The following is a 12,964-nucleotide window of genomic DNA, read 5'->3' on the forward strand; positions in this document are numbered from 1 at the left end:
CGTTAAATTTCGTTTACAAATGATTGGCAATAGTCCCGTTGGAAATCGCCATCGTTCGAAAACACAAAAAATAATGTGGCTAGGAGCAATAGATCTCGTGATTAATGACAAAATACATAAAACAGTCGTATTGGCGGAACGACTCTAAAATAGTTATAAGTTTTGTAATTTTTAAGCTAGAGAACCCAGTCTTATATCATGTTGACTATAATATACTGAACTACACGTGAAATAGAGACCTCTAAATTAATAACGACAACAAATTATTATAAAAACACTATCGAGCTTTATCATAACACCCTAATACTGAAAATACAATTTTAAGCTCACTAATGCCTTTATACTGATTTTATTGATGTTCAATATTTCTACCATTTAGGGATTCTCATCAAAGCTTTAATTTAAAAGTGACCCTATCGCTTTCAGTTATAATGATTCCTGTAGATTGTTGACCGGAGTGCTCTAAAATAATATGCTACATTTCCGTAATGTCCCGATCCACTGTACTGTCTTTATATTACTTAGTGGTTCGCATTGAAAGCTGAACAAGGGGATTTTAATATTACTTTTGGTCATAGTAATTCCTATAAAGACTTTTGACTTTGATCTTTACTCTTTAGGGTATTCTGCTCTGTGATCATTGTGCTGACTTTTATTTCTTTGAATTCTTAATAGTATAATTAGTCTAAATGTATTCTGCCAGATAAATTTTAACCTTGATTATAAATTAAGTAAAACTATTGTATACAGAGTACTTGTTGCTGTGTGGTATTGATTATCCTTGGTCAAAATTTATAAAATTTGCTAAAACTAATGTTTTATCGGGCTGGAAAAAAAATATTTCTTGGTAGCCATTTTGTGCCTTCTAAATTGACATTCGGTTATAGGTTCCCAAATGATAACAGGTTACCACTATGGTTATGACGGTTCCGCTCTACCCAGCCCTTCGTGGTCTTTTTTTTTTTACCATGTTATAACAAAGTTGTACAGATTGAAGAATAATACTATAGATGGCTTGGGAACCTATGACCGCTTACCTTCTAAACTGGATTCTTAGAATTATGATTAGATGGAAGTTTTAAAATTGACTATTAGAAATACTGGTCGTCATAATTTTTTTAAGACCAACACCGCAATACCTTATTATAGTTTTCTAGCCACTCTACGATAACCGCGTTCGTTACACCCTTTTTTTTAGTTTAAAACCCCCTTTAAGGGTTACCCAGAGCTTGTTGTTTATATTTTTAACGATCATTTACCAACTCGACGGTTTGTTGTGTTCATTATTATCGATTATCAATTATGAATTTTTTTTTTTTTTTTTCTAATCGAATTAAAAAAAAATGTCTTGTCACCCCAGCGACCGTCTGTGTACCCGTTAACGATATACCTACTTAAGTGTGCGTGCGTGTGTACAACTATGGCATACGTTTATAGTGATCAGTTGCTGATCCCCTGCACGGCGCGTGTCCCCCCTCACAGAGTCCGGTGTTCCCCCCGCCGGGTGTTGTATGTCATTGAGTAGCGGTGTGTGTACAATAATAATATTACACAATATAACGTTAACATTATTTATATATATGAATATACTGTACTCGGCCGTGTTGTAGTGGATGAGTATTTACCACGTAGACGGAACGAGGTTTCGCGGGCGCACGGATTTCGCTTAGGTGGCGTCGGCGACTGGTCCCAGATACTTTGGCCGATTCCGGGAAGACGGACGAACGGACGTTCCAGAACGTGGGAAATGATGGGTAAACGCCGGGAAGACGGAGACAGACAGACAGAGAAAGAGAGAGAGATGTAAAAATAACATTTTCATAATAAATATTAGCGACAGATCGGTGACGGTTCTCAATGATTAATCATAACAATAATAATATGGTCTTATGGGTTATATTATTATTACCGGGCCAAGGCGATACGGAATTTCAATCACCACCACATCTGTACAGCCACCTTCATTCGTACACAAATAAAATATAATTGATTTTCATGTCGATTCCGACCGGGGTTTACTTCATACTCTCTGGGACTTTTGGCGGCGAAAGTGATCTCCCATATTTACAAGAATTTTACACACAAACTATAAAAGTAACCGATTAGCAGATATCACCATGTTGAAGTTCAATGGAACACGTGTGATACTTCATTCAGGCGCTTTAAAAATAACCATACGATACCACAATAACAATGCAAATTGTAAACTAAGTGTAAACGCAATGCTTACACGCACAGTTTCAAAATAAAAACACACGAGTACCGACCAACTAAATAAGTCGGCCAAAACTCGTGTATTGTATTACGTTAATGCCGAACTGCATAAAAAAACGGCCGGCCAAGATTCATACATTTTGAAAATATCTTATTCCGTGATTGGATCGTTTTATTTGAACGTGTTCTTAAACGTTTTTATTGTTAACTCTTTAATTAATGTTTAATACAGTACGTGGTATATATTTATAATATAAATCCTGTACGAGTAGACAAGAACACTCGGGTTGATCTTTCCGCTAAGTGTCATTTCATTTCCAAGAACCGAAATGGAAGTCTCACTGGAAAATAGCTAAAGAACGATGACTTGATGATTCCATGAATCTGTTTCTAAATAAAATATACCATTCATACGATAGACGATGCTTGAATGCTTCTGCATCAAATAAAAGAAAATTGTTTTTCCGCTGAAGTGGTCTGATCGCTAAAATTGCTTTTTTGGCGAACGGGATACTAAAACATTATTTATCTTAGTAATAGTATTTTTGATAAAAGCTACAAATCACTATGGACCGATAAAATAGTAAAACTAGATAATTTAATTATCCAATAATTAACTATTATTAGTCTAACTAATATAACTTAATATAACTATTAGATTATTAAATAGTTCATTAAAATTACCTTATTATTGGTAGATATTTTATTGGATCAAATTCAAATCATATTACATGTATAATTAGCAGTTGTTTTGTTATTGAACCAAACGGTTTTTTATAATGTGTTAAAATAGTGTTACAATATCACGATACAAAATATGCTTGTGCTTTTTTCAAGCTATAATATAAAATATACCAATTTTAGTGTTTCGAGTCATGAAACAAATTTTTAATTAGTAATTAAAGAAATTCTTAATTTTTCTAAAGTAAAAACATCAACATTTATAATGCCTTTGCACTACCTAACGTGACTTCTTCAAGAACTCTTACTTCAATAAAACCTTGATAAAACAAAAATATTTTATCGCTTTTATTTCTAATAAAACGCTTTATTAGAATATAAATCATATCTCTGCAGCGATTTAGTACTTGAGATTAATTTACTATTAAAACTATTATCTTGGCTATACAATCATAAAACATTTTAACATATACATTTTCCTGTCGAACGGTCGTGTCATAAATATATTATTTTAACTCCAATTTCAAGCTATTACCTGCATCATGGTGCCTCTACTCTCCTTAATTACAAAATATTATTTATTAAATAAATTATATCTTATTTCAACGTAGCTTACACAATGTTTGAAAATGCTTATTTTAACAAAGTTGGAAATCATATTTCGTAATAAGTTGGGGAAACAATAATTTTATAGAATAAGTATATCTAAAAATTAAAAATTAATTAAAAAAATCTTAACATTAAAAACAATTGACAAATATATGTTTTACTAAAATAATTCCTTAGGAATCAAAGTTTTAAATGTCAACGTTATAACATTTTGGGGTTTTATTGATTTAGATATTTTTTATGGATGATTTGTGTTTTTCATAACTTGAAACGACCATTTAAAACAACTCAGTTAAACTAACAACATTATTGATAAGTATATATAATTAGTGTAGGCGAGATAGATTAATAATTGGGTTAATTATGAAAGACGGGGGTTAACAAGGGGGACATTACGGAAAATCATAAAAGGGAGGGGGGTCCCTAACTAACATACTAAACAAATTCTTCCGGTTTCGTTATGAAATCGAGGACTGATAAGTATTTATCAAATCGCAATACAAAGTATGCTCTAGTAGAATCAAACCAGATTACTGTTACGAATTACGATATCGATTCTACTCAAGTGTTACCGACTTAACTAAGAGTCAATTTTTTAAAGTTGACCAGTGGCGGGTTTAAGGGGGTGGCTAAGGGGGCAGTAGCCCTCCTCCCCCTTGGGACTAAGCTATTTATTTTAGAAGGAAAGTATTATGATATATCAATAATTATTATAAAATATCTTCATTGAAGAATATGGTTATTTAATATTTAGGTTTCAAGCAATTTTTTTATTGTTGGATTTTGGATTTAAAATACAGGTAGGTAAATTCTTGAACCTCAATTAGCTCATTATGCATTAAAGCTTGTTCAAAAGTGTTTTTTTTTCACTTTCGGTTATAATACATTTTTAGTTTTTTTTATAACTGAATTACTATGACATTTTTGATACCGTTTTTATTTAAAAAAAAATTGATATTATTGAGAAAGGCCACTCATTTTTTTTCTTAAGTCTCGTGTTTAAAGTTTAAGTAGACAAGAACAGTGGTTACAACAAGTGATTTAACAGACATCCATTACTTATTACTTGGATTATGAAATATTCCTACTAATATGAACCTGTAGACAACGCATAAAACAACGAGGAGGAGACTATAATAGTGTCGACGGTCGAATGCGGTCTTGGACGTCGAAGGTAGCAAACGATACACGCACGTGTGACTGTACTTGGTGTATCCCCTAAAAATCGGTTCAACATAATGGTGAAGCGTAATTATAATGATATTTAAGTACAGCTACTTTTATTTATTGATTTTTTGTTTATTTTAAGTTTTCAATGTTATCACAGAGTCTTCTGGAAATCAATTGGTGTTGTTTTTGTTTTTGTTGTTTACTGACTTTCATAATAATTGAATCATTGTCAACGACGCGTCGTATTTTGAAAAAAAAAACGCGAATTTGTGAATCTATATATGTGTAAACATATAGACAGATATATGTAAATTATACATGTGTGTCTTAAAGTTCTCATGTTAATTGGTTGTTTGTTGTGTTGTCGGTGCTGACGGTCGGAAAAAAATCCAGACGGCGACGGAATGCGCCCAAGACTTTTCGCGACAGTTATATACTAGAAACCGAATATGACAGTATTAATAGTGTCGTGGAAAGTAAACACACAAGGTTGTCTAGAAGTCAACGTGTAAAAAATTCGGCGCATATTTCTGAATATTTAGGTATAATGTGTGTTTGTTTTTTGTCTTTGTCTGTCAACCTTTGCATTTTGTTATTATTATTATTTGTTTTTTTTTTTCGTTTTTGGACGCTACAACTAGATCGCAAAATCGATTGTTTTCGCCCTGTCTCGTCGGCGGTTTCATCCAAATAAACGTTTTATTGTTATTATTATTATTATTTACACGACTTTATATTATTATATTTATGTACAATATACAAATACATAATGGTATATACATTTAAACACGACAGTGTTACCGCACATTTCCATTATAATCTCTATGAAATAACAATAGTTCGCAAAAAAAAATAAGGAAAAAAATGATGCTCTCTTAACCTTCCACCTAGACCACATTATTATTGTCTAGACGCACCTATATAGAGACCGCGCCGCCAGCTTGATAATAATAATATGCAACGGCGATCGACGAATACAATTGTAACGCAGACAGTGATTTGTTGTTTAGATATTTTTTTTTCCTAATAACATAAGACGGCGACGGCGACGTCTGCTCCAAAATCAGTTTGTCTAGCGTAGTTTTGTTTACTGGCTATTATTATATAATAGTGTCTACCTGTCAGGATGGGTTTTTTTTTGAAATTTATGTGCACCGCCAGCAGACGGGCGGACGAATTTACATTTAGCCGACCGAACCGAATACGGGAAAATCATAGCCGTACGCACGGTTATTAAATACTAGCTAGCATGTGTATCTCCACGGCACCGCATTCCTTGGCTATTTTACTAGTTATACAATGATAATAAAACACGTTTTTTTCCCTCTCGTTCGGATCGCCCAGAACATTCGGTAAGCGTTTTAACGACATCGGCGAGCAAAAGAAAAACGAGTATGCTCGTTAAATTCTATACGAGCCGAGTGGTAATCGTTTTCTGGTCCTGTGAGTTAACCCCTAGACGATCAGAAATTAAATACAGTGTCTTCCGTGTCTCTTGTCCGTGCATACGTTTCACTTACAGACACAACAGGGCGAGTGTCAACAACCGTTTGATAACCGATCGTCATAGTTCGCTTTGTAATAGCCACGATAATATAATTGCCAACGGCTATAATATTATACCATAAACTTTATTGTACGAAAACGTAATCATACGCCGGTCGGTACATGCTGCCAATGAGTATTGGTCAACTTAAAGGGATTGAAAGGGTTTTAAGGAGTTTCATGCAAGCAATATAAAAAAATAGTGGTTTTAATACATTTTGACCGTGTCAATTTTTTTAAGTTCATTCGTGTAATCTTTGAACTTGTACTTTTTTTTCATTGAGTAGATAATAGCCATTATGGCGATAAAAAATGATTTTTCTGTCACGAAATTGTGAGACTTTGGCTGGTCCAATTTCAATTCTGTGCAAAGATAAGTAAACGAATGGCCTCATTACTGGGTAATTACGAAAACTGATTTTAATTTTTAAAATGTAGTTTACTGTAATTAAATAAATTAAATTTGAACATTTTTGATTATTAAAACACTATTTTTTTTACATAACGAAAGCAAAAAATAATAAATTCGCGATAACCAAGTAATACCGATTTGAAATCCGACCAGCCTATTAGTCGACGTTTTGTCAGGCTTTTTGGTATAAAACGTTTTTTTTTTGTTTATTAAATCAAAAACATTTACATTTACAAAACAAATATACATATGAAATACATTAGATTTATCTATCTCCTAAAAGCAAAGCTTGTGATGAAGATACTAGATAGAGAGTTATACATGTAACGTTAAACCTAATATAATATGTCTTGCATCCCATGTTCCTGGGAAATAAGGAAAATATATATTTATAACAAACGATATAATACCTAGACTTATAACAGCTTATTACAGCAGTGGTTAATACTTATTAGTTATTACCATTTGGATACTTAATGTATAACTATGTAGTGTAGGGGACAAGGGCCACATTTTTTTTATTGTCTTAGGCTTCAGAATGCGACATACGTGATTCAGGCTCGGCGAATAAATACGTAACTATTTAAAGCGTGTGGTGTATTTTGTTTTTACAAAAAAATGCAAATTCATTTGGTCTACGATAAAAAACATGTGAAAAAAATATATATACCGGCTCGTAAAAAATCGTTTCTTGTTTTCTCTCGTGGTGCGCAAAGGAATTGAATATTAGTTCCATACAAAACAGTGGAAAATCTTTTAAAAATGTCCAAACAAAATGTAAAAAAAAATTTTCCTGAATATTAACACGGAATCCTTTACAAAAAATATAATACGCTGTTTATAGAATTATACAACGTATTGGATGCACTTGATTCGTTTTTCCAGTGCATTTTTCGCAGACTTTATGTAATGTAGAACGGTAATAGTTTGGAAAAATCAGCATTTTCGCGTCAAAGTGCGTGCGAGTACCAGAAGTCTACAACACACGCAGGCAAAAAAAAAATAACAAAATGAGAGAATTATTTCAAATGATTATATAAACAGGACGTTGATCGCGGTTTTTTTATCGGATCGAATTATCGTACCGAATACTATTGTTTTTCGACAATTTTAATATTAATTTTTTTTATTATTATTGTTTTCTTGGGAAAAACGCTGCGATTGCGTAAACGAAAAGACAGACACTCGTGATATTTGCATCTGTTGTCCCGGATGTCCTAACTGATAAACGCTCGGGTTTCTTGAACCAAAAAAAAACCGACATATATATTTATAAATAAATACCTCTTTTCACGTCTATTATTGAAGAAAAAAAATCTAACACGCAGCATTCCCTACAATGAACTAAAGTCGGGTCGAACTTACGGTACCTTGAGTATTTTTTTTTCCGATTTGTTTTAATCACGAGGTCGCCCCATGACCGACTGGTCTTCACCGTGAAAACCGTCCGCCGACTGATAATAATGTAAGATAACGTGCCCCCGTCGAAGCATATAATTATTTTGAACCCTGTCGGGCGAACATATTGTCGAAACCTGTTCTGTAGGGCCGGACCGCCGTATTAAGGTTGTGAAGTCAAAACATATCTAATACCGCTTAAGAGGGTACTTTATTTTAAGCGATTTTTCGCAAAATCCTAATTTAGAGCTAGAACCATAATGTATACTTACAGTAATAAGGATTACTTACTGACTATTATTTTTTTTTCGTCAGGATTAATTTCAATTTTTTCCTATCAAAACTGCTATGTGATAGATAATCTTTTGAGGATAATAATAAACATATATTATAACATACATTGTTATAACGTATACGTTTCATCGGCAAAAACAATATACCGTATACAGAGTATGTGACTAAAGATCTAAGGACGGATCTAACGTATAAATATCAGACCATCTAGGAAAACTGGGAAAATACTTTGGATATAGCCGGTCTCGTCAGTTCTACAGCCCGAATGCTATTCCAGTTGTTTTTTATTTCGACAAGAAATATGTTATAACTTGTGTAATGATCTAAATTAGACACGAAGCACGTCGTCGCAAAATTAAAAAAAAAAAGAGGACGTTTTATGTGTTATGAGCCAACCCTTATCAGGACTAACACAATGTAATATATATATGTATGTGTTAGTCCTGATAAGGGTTGACTCATAACATATGAGTATCGACAAACCGACGACCAATGCATGCATAATATGCAACCGTGTATTTTGAAAGTCCAATTACACACATTCTCGTTTATAAATAAAATCTCCTTACTTCCCAAAACATCGACGAAATTGATTTGCTTCGCGTTCCAAACCACACGAAATATCCATATGAAACCCGTGTATAAGGAACCAACGACTTAAATATATTTTTCTAAAAATATGCCCGTTTATTGTTTTAAAGTATCAATATATTTTCTTTCTCCCCTTGTTGCCGATGCTATTTACATTTACCTAATTTTTTTTTACGAGAAAGTTTATTTACTATTTAGCTAAATTATAATGTAATATTATGTAGGTACCTGTATTTATTTACATTACAGTCTGGAGAAGATACAAATTGTTTTTACGGCAGAAAATAGCGTCAAAATACGAAATAAAAAATTCTCACGTACCTACGGTTGCTTGTTCACTGTGTTTATTTACATTTCTATAACAACAACTTATCAGTTGCGTGGGTCATAAGGGACGCATTGTTAACAGTAAATTCGAATTCTACTATTCAAGATAAAAATCTAAAACTATACATTCTAATTTAGTTCCAAGAATCTAAAAACACGATTTCGAAACCAGTTTCTAAACCGCGGCCGCTTAGAAAGCGAAAACAATAGCGAACGATACTTATGTAAGGAAGCACCGTGTTTAGCTATAACCGTGAAATCCATAAATATTCGTGCCAAATATCCTACCTTAACTATTTTGGTCTACTAAGCATGGCAGAATTATAGGTTATGCTTAAGTATGTTTTAATGGTTTTTGAATCGGTACATTTTCTTAACCCATTTATAGATTGATTACAATATTCATAACTCCCAACTTGAATTTTCAAAACAATAATAATGTGTGATTTATTATTTGTGTGGATTGGTCATTGTATAAGAAATCGGCCAAATCGATTAAAACATTAAACAAATTTTAATTTATAAAAAGTGGTGAATACTCCAACGCGAGTGTAAGCAAGACATTTAGTTGGAGAATTTTTTTTTAATAGATATACTGTGTAAAATGTCGTTCCCGTGATGTTGACACGTACATGAAATTAGCCTTTATTTATAGGGGTCTTTATCTTATCGACAAACATTTTACAAAAATACATAAAAACACAGAAAAAAATACACAATTGGTCCAACTAAAATTATGGTTAACAGAGCTGTCTTATGCTATGCAGAGGCACTTGGACACACAGAGTTTGGGAAACTTTAAATAATACAAAAAAAACCGTAAAGATGTAAGTTGTATTATCCGGGGCCTCCATCAGGCTGAGGTCCTGGGCGCGTACCCCACGTACCCTTAGGATAAAGATAGAATTTATGGTTATGTAGGAACACAATACACTTCTAGTAGGAATAACTAACTAAATAGTTGACCCAACTAAATATTTAGTAGTAATATTTAAATGTAAAGCTGTTTTAACTAAGAATCTGAATTATGTTAAATGCTTATGCCTATTCTTAATTCTACACCTTTTCCTTTCGGTTATCCTGTCTAGGTCGGGGAAGTTGGGACAGAGCATATTGGGGAATGGTAGGTCACAGGTCTTCAGAAATTACAATACTATATGAATGTGATAAAATATCACTTTTAAACAAAATAGTATTGATATTAATATCTCTAAAGAATATTTTGTATACATTTGGAACTAGTTTGACAACTTATAAAAAGTAATAGAGCGCCGTACTATTGTAAGTTGAACAATATGTAAGTTTCGTTGATTTGTTTTTCATTTGAAGGGTAAAGTATGAACTATTTAAATTTTGGCCCGATAAAATACATTTTAAGTATGATTTTCTGTCTATAGAGTTGCTACACGAAAAACTCAGATTAGTAGTTAAAAGATATCTTGGTTACAGACCCACAAACAAATATATAATTGTAATAACAATTCTTCCTCAGCTCCGCATTGAAGAAGCTAAGAAATGTTTTATTTGTTTGGTAAATTTCGTTTGGTGAATAGACATCAAATAAGGATTGATGAATTACGCACGTGAGACACACGCGCCTTGTAATGTATGTTTTTTCTTACACGTGCGTGTGCAAATACCGAAACTTCTGTTGATGTAGTCCCTGTTACATTTAAATCTTTCTTGAAAATTGTAAGCGTGTGCCTGACCTCAAGTAAATTTAATAGACCACAGTTTAATATGATACATTGTGTAGGTACACGTGTCGATAACGGAAAGGACATGAGCATTAAATTAAGTACTTCATTCATTTATATAAAATACATTATATTGTATATAATATTTATAACATAATGCCAAAAAAAGATAGGGTTTTTTTAAATTTTATTTTATTCACATTAGAGTCGTTGAAAAGGATTATGTTATAACGGATATCGGTACAAACAGTTCTTGTGTTCCAAAAAAGTTACCAATTATTAAAATAGATTATAGATTATATAAATATATAATAATACTACGCATATTCATAAATTATTATGCTATTATGTATTATGTCCAACTACTTTGATGTAGAAATTTATATTATATATTCGAAAGACTTTTTAAATAATTATTAAAGGGGCAATTTTTTCAAATAACTTTAAGGACAATCTTTGGTTAATTTCGAGAAGTAGTTCTACGTGTAATCCCAAAAGCAATTTTTTAAGACTTTACGTTTTTGGACTACACAACCGAAATTTGCGATACGTTTTTAGCGCGACCGGTCTCCGTGGTGCATCCCCGGCCGCAAATTTGCATTTATTTCACCCGGTTATTTGTAACTTATTCGAACTTTGTCCACTTTACAATAGGTTAAGTTACGCCATACTGATTACGTGCATGGTTATAATTGGCTATAAACTATATTTTTTACTCATTCAAATTTGTACTATTTCGGTTATTTATCTAGTTCGATTTTTCCGACTTCCTACATTGCATATAATAAAATGAATAGATAATAAATATTTCCAATATTTACATCACATATCTATGGTTGAATAATATTATTGGGATGACAAATTCTAAACAATATGCTGTTGTTTGTACTATTACTATTTTGTTTCTAGTATATTCCTACTGCTTTGCTATGAAAGTGGTGCCTCCGGTCGGTGAAACGATGAATACTAAACTAAACGAACCAAAAGATTCATCGGTGTCATTGGAATCATTATGGAGAAGTGCGGATTTTGACGTTAACATCCTCTCTGCAGAGGATCCATTCAACTGGATGAACAAAAAAATTGAATTACGAAATGACGTCGGTAAAGAATTTTGTAATTTCATGACGAGAGAATTCAACTTGCACTTAAATAACGATCCCACTTCTAAGAATAATACTCGAATCGATGCATTATTCAGTCATGTCGATAATCTTGAAACCAAGCAGCATATTACCTCGTATTTTAGTCACTATCGTTCGTTGTTGTCTGTTACCAATGTATTCAATGTAACCAATTTATATACAATAAACCATAAAGTCACCTTTGCACTATGGTTAATTTTATATTTTGCTCGAAAAACTATTACATTTTATAGTATCTCGATTCAATGTCACATTACAAACACCATATTATTATTTCAACTCATAGTGCTATCAGTTTTAGTCAGTGAATATGTTTCGTACTCTACTAAAGTAAATACTCCCAAAAACATATACATGTTACTAAGTCTTTCCGGGCATCGGAGGAACTGTGACTGTGCAGTGTACTGTGACTGTTTATCGTGCAATTATCTGACATTTTCTTGCAAAATCAAAACATTTAATTTCATATATTTTTGTTTATTTTTTGTTGGCGTTTGTGTCTGATTGCTGGTAGCTTATAATAGGTTCTCAATTAGTTACGTGATATTTGTAATCATGTAACTAATACATGGTTAGTGAATTCGCGTTTCACGAAGACACGGATATCACAACTAGTCGTGAAATTCGTGTATTCAAATAATAAATAAATACATTGATATTAGTGAAAATTAACGACTTTCTGGGAAATTTACAAACACACGAATAATTTACACTGACCATAACACAAACCAAGCACGTACCATTTGGATACACGTTAAATAAAAAGCTCTAGTTTATACTTTGTGTATGGTGGTACAAAATAAACTGATTGTAACTAAGATAAGTGATTATTATTGGAAATTATTTATAAGGCCTACGCACGATGAGGATACTCAACAACT

The sequence above is a fragment of the Adelges cooleyi genome, unplaced genomic scaffold (genome assembly GCF_023614345.1).
Source record: "Adelges cooleyi isolate 19-005CV unplaced genomic scaffold, UGA_ACOO_1.1 ACOO_flye_CR_arks_rails_tigmint_CR_PRNA_30, whole genome shotgun sequence".
In the NCBI taxonomy this organism is placed as follows: Eukaryota; Metazoa; Arthropoda; class Insecta; order Hemiptera; family Adelgidae; genus Adelges; species Adelges cooleyi.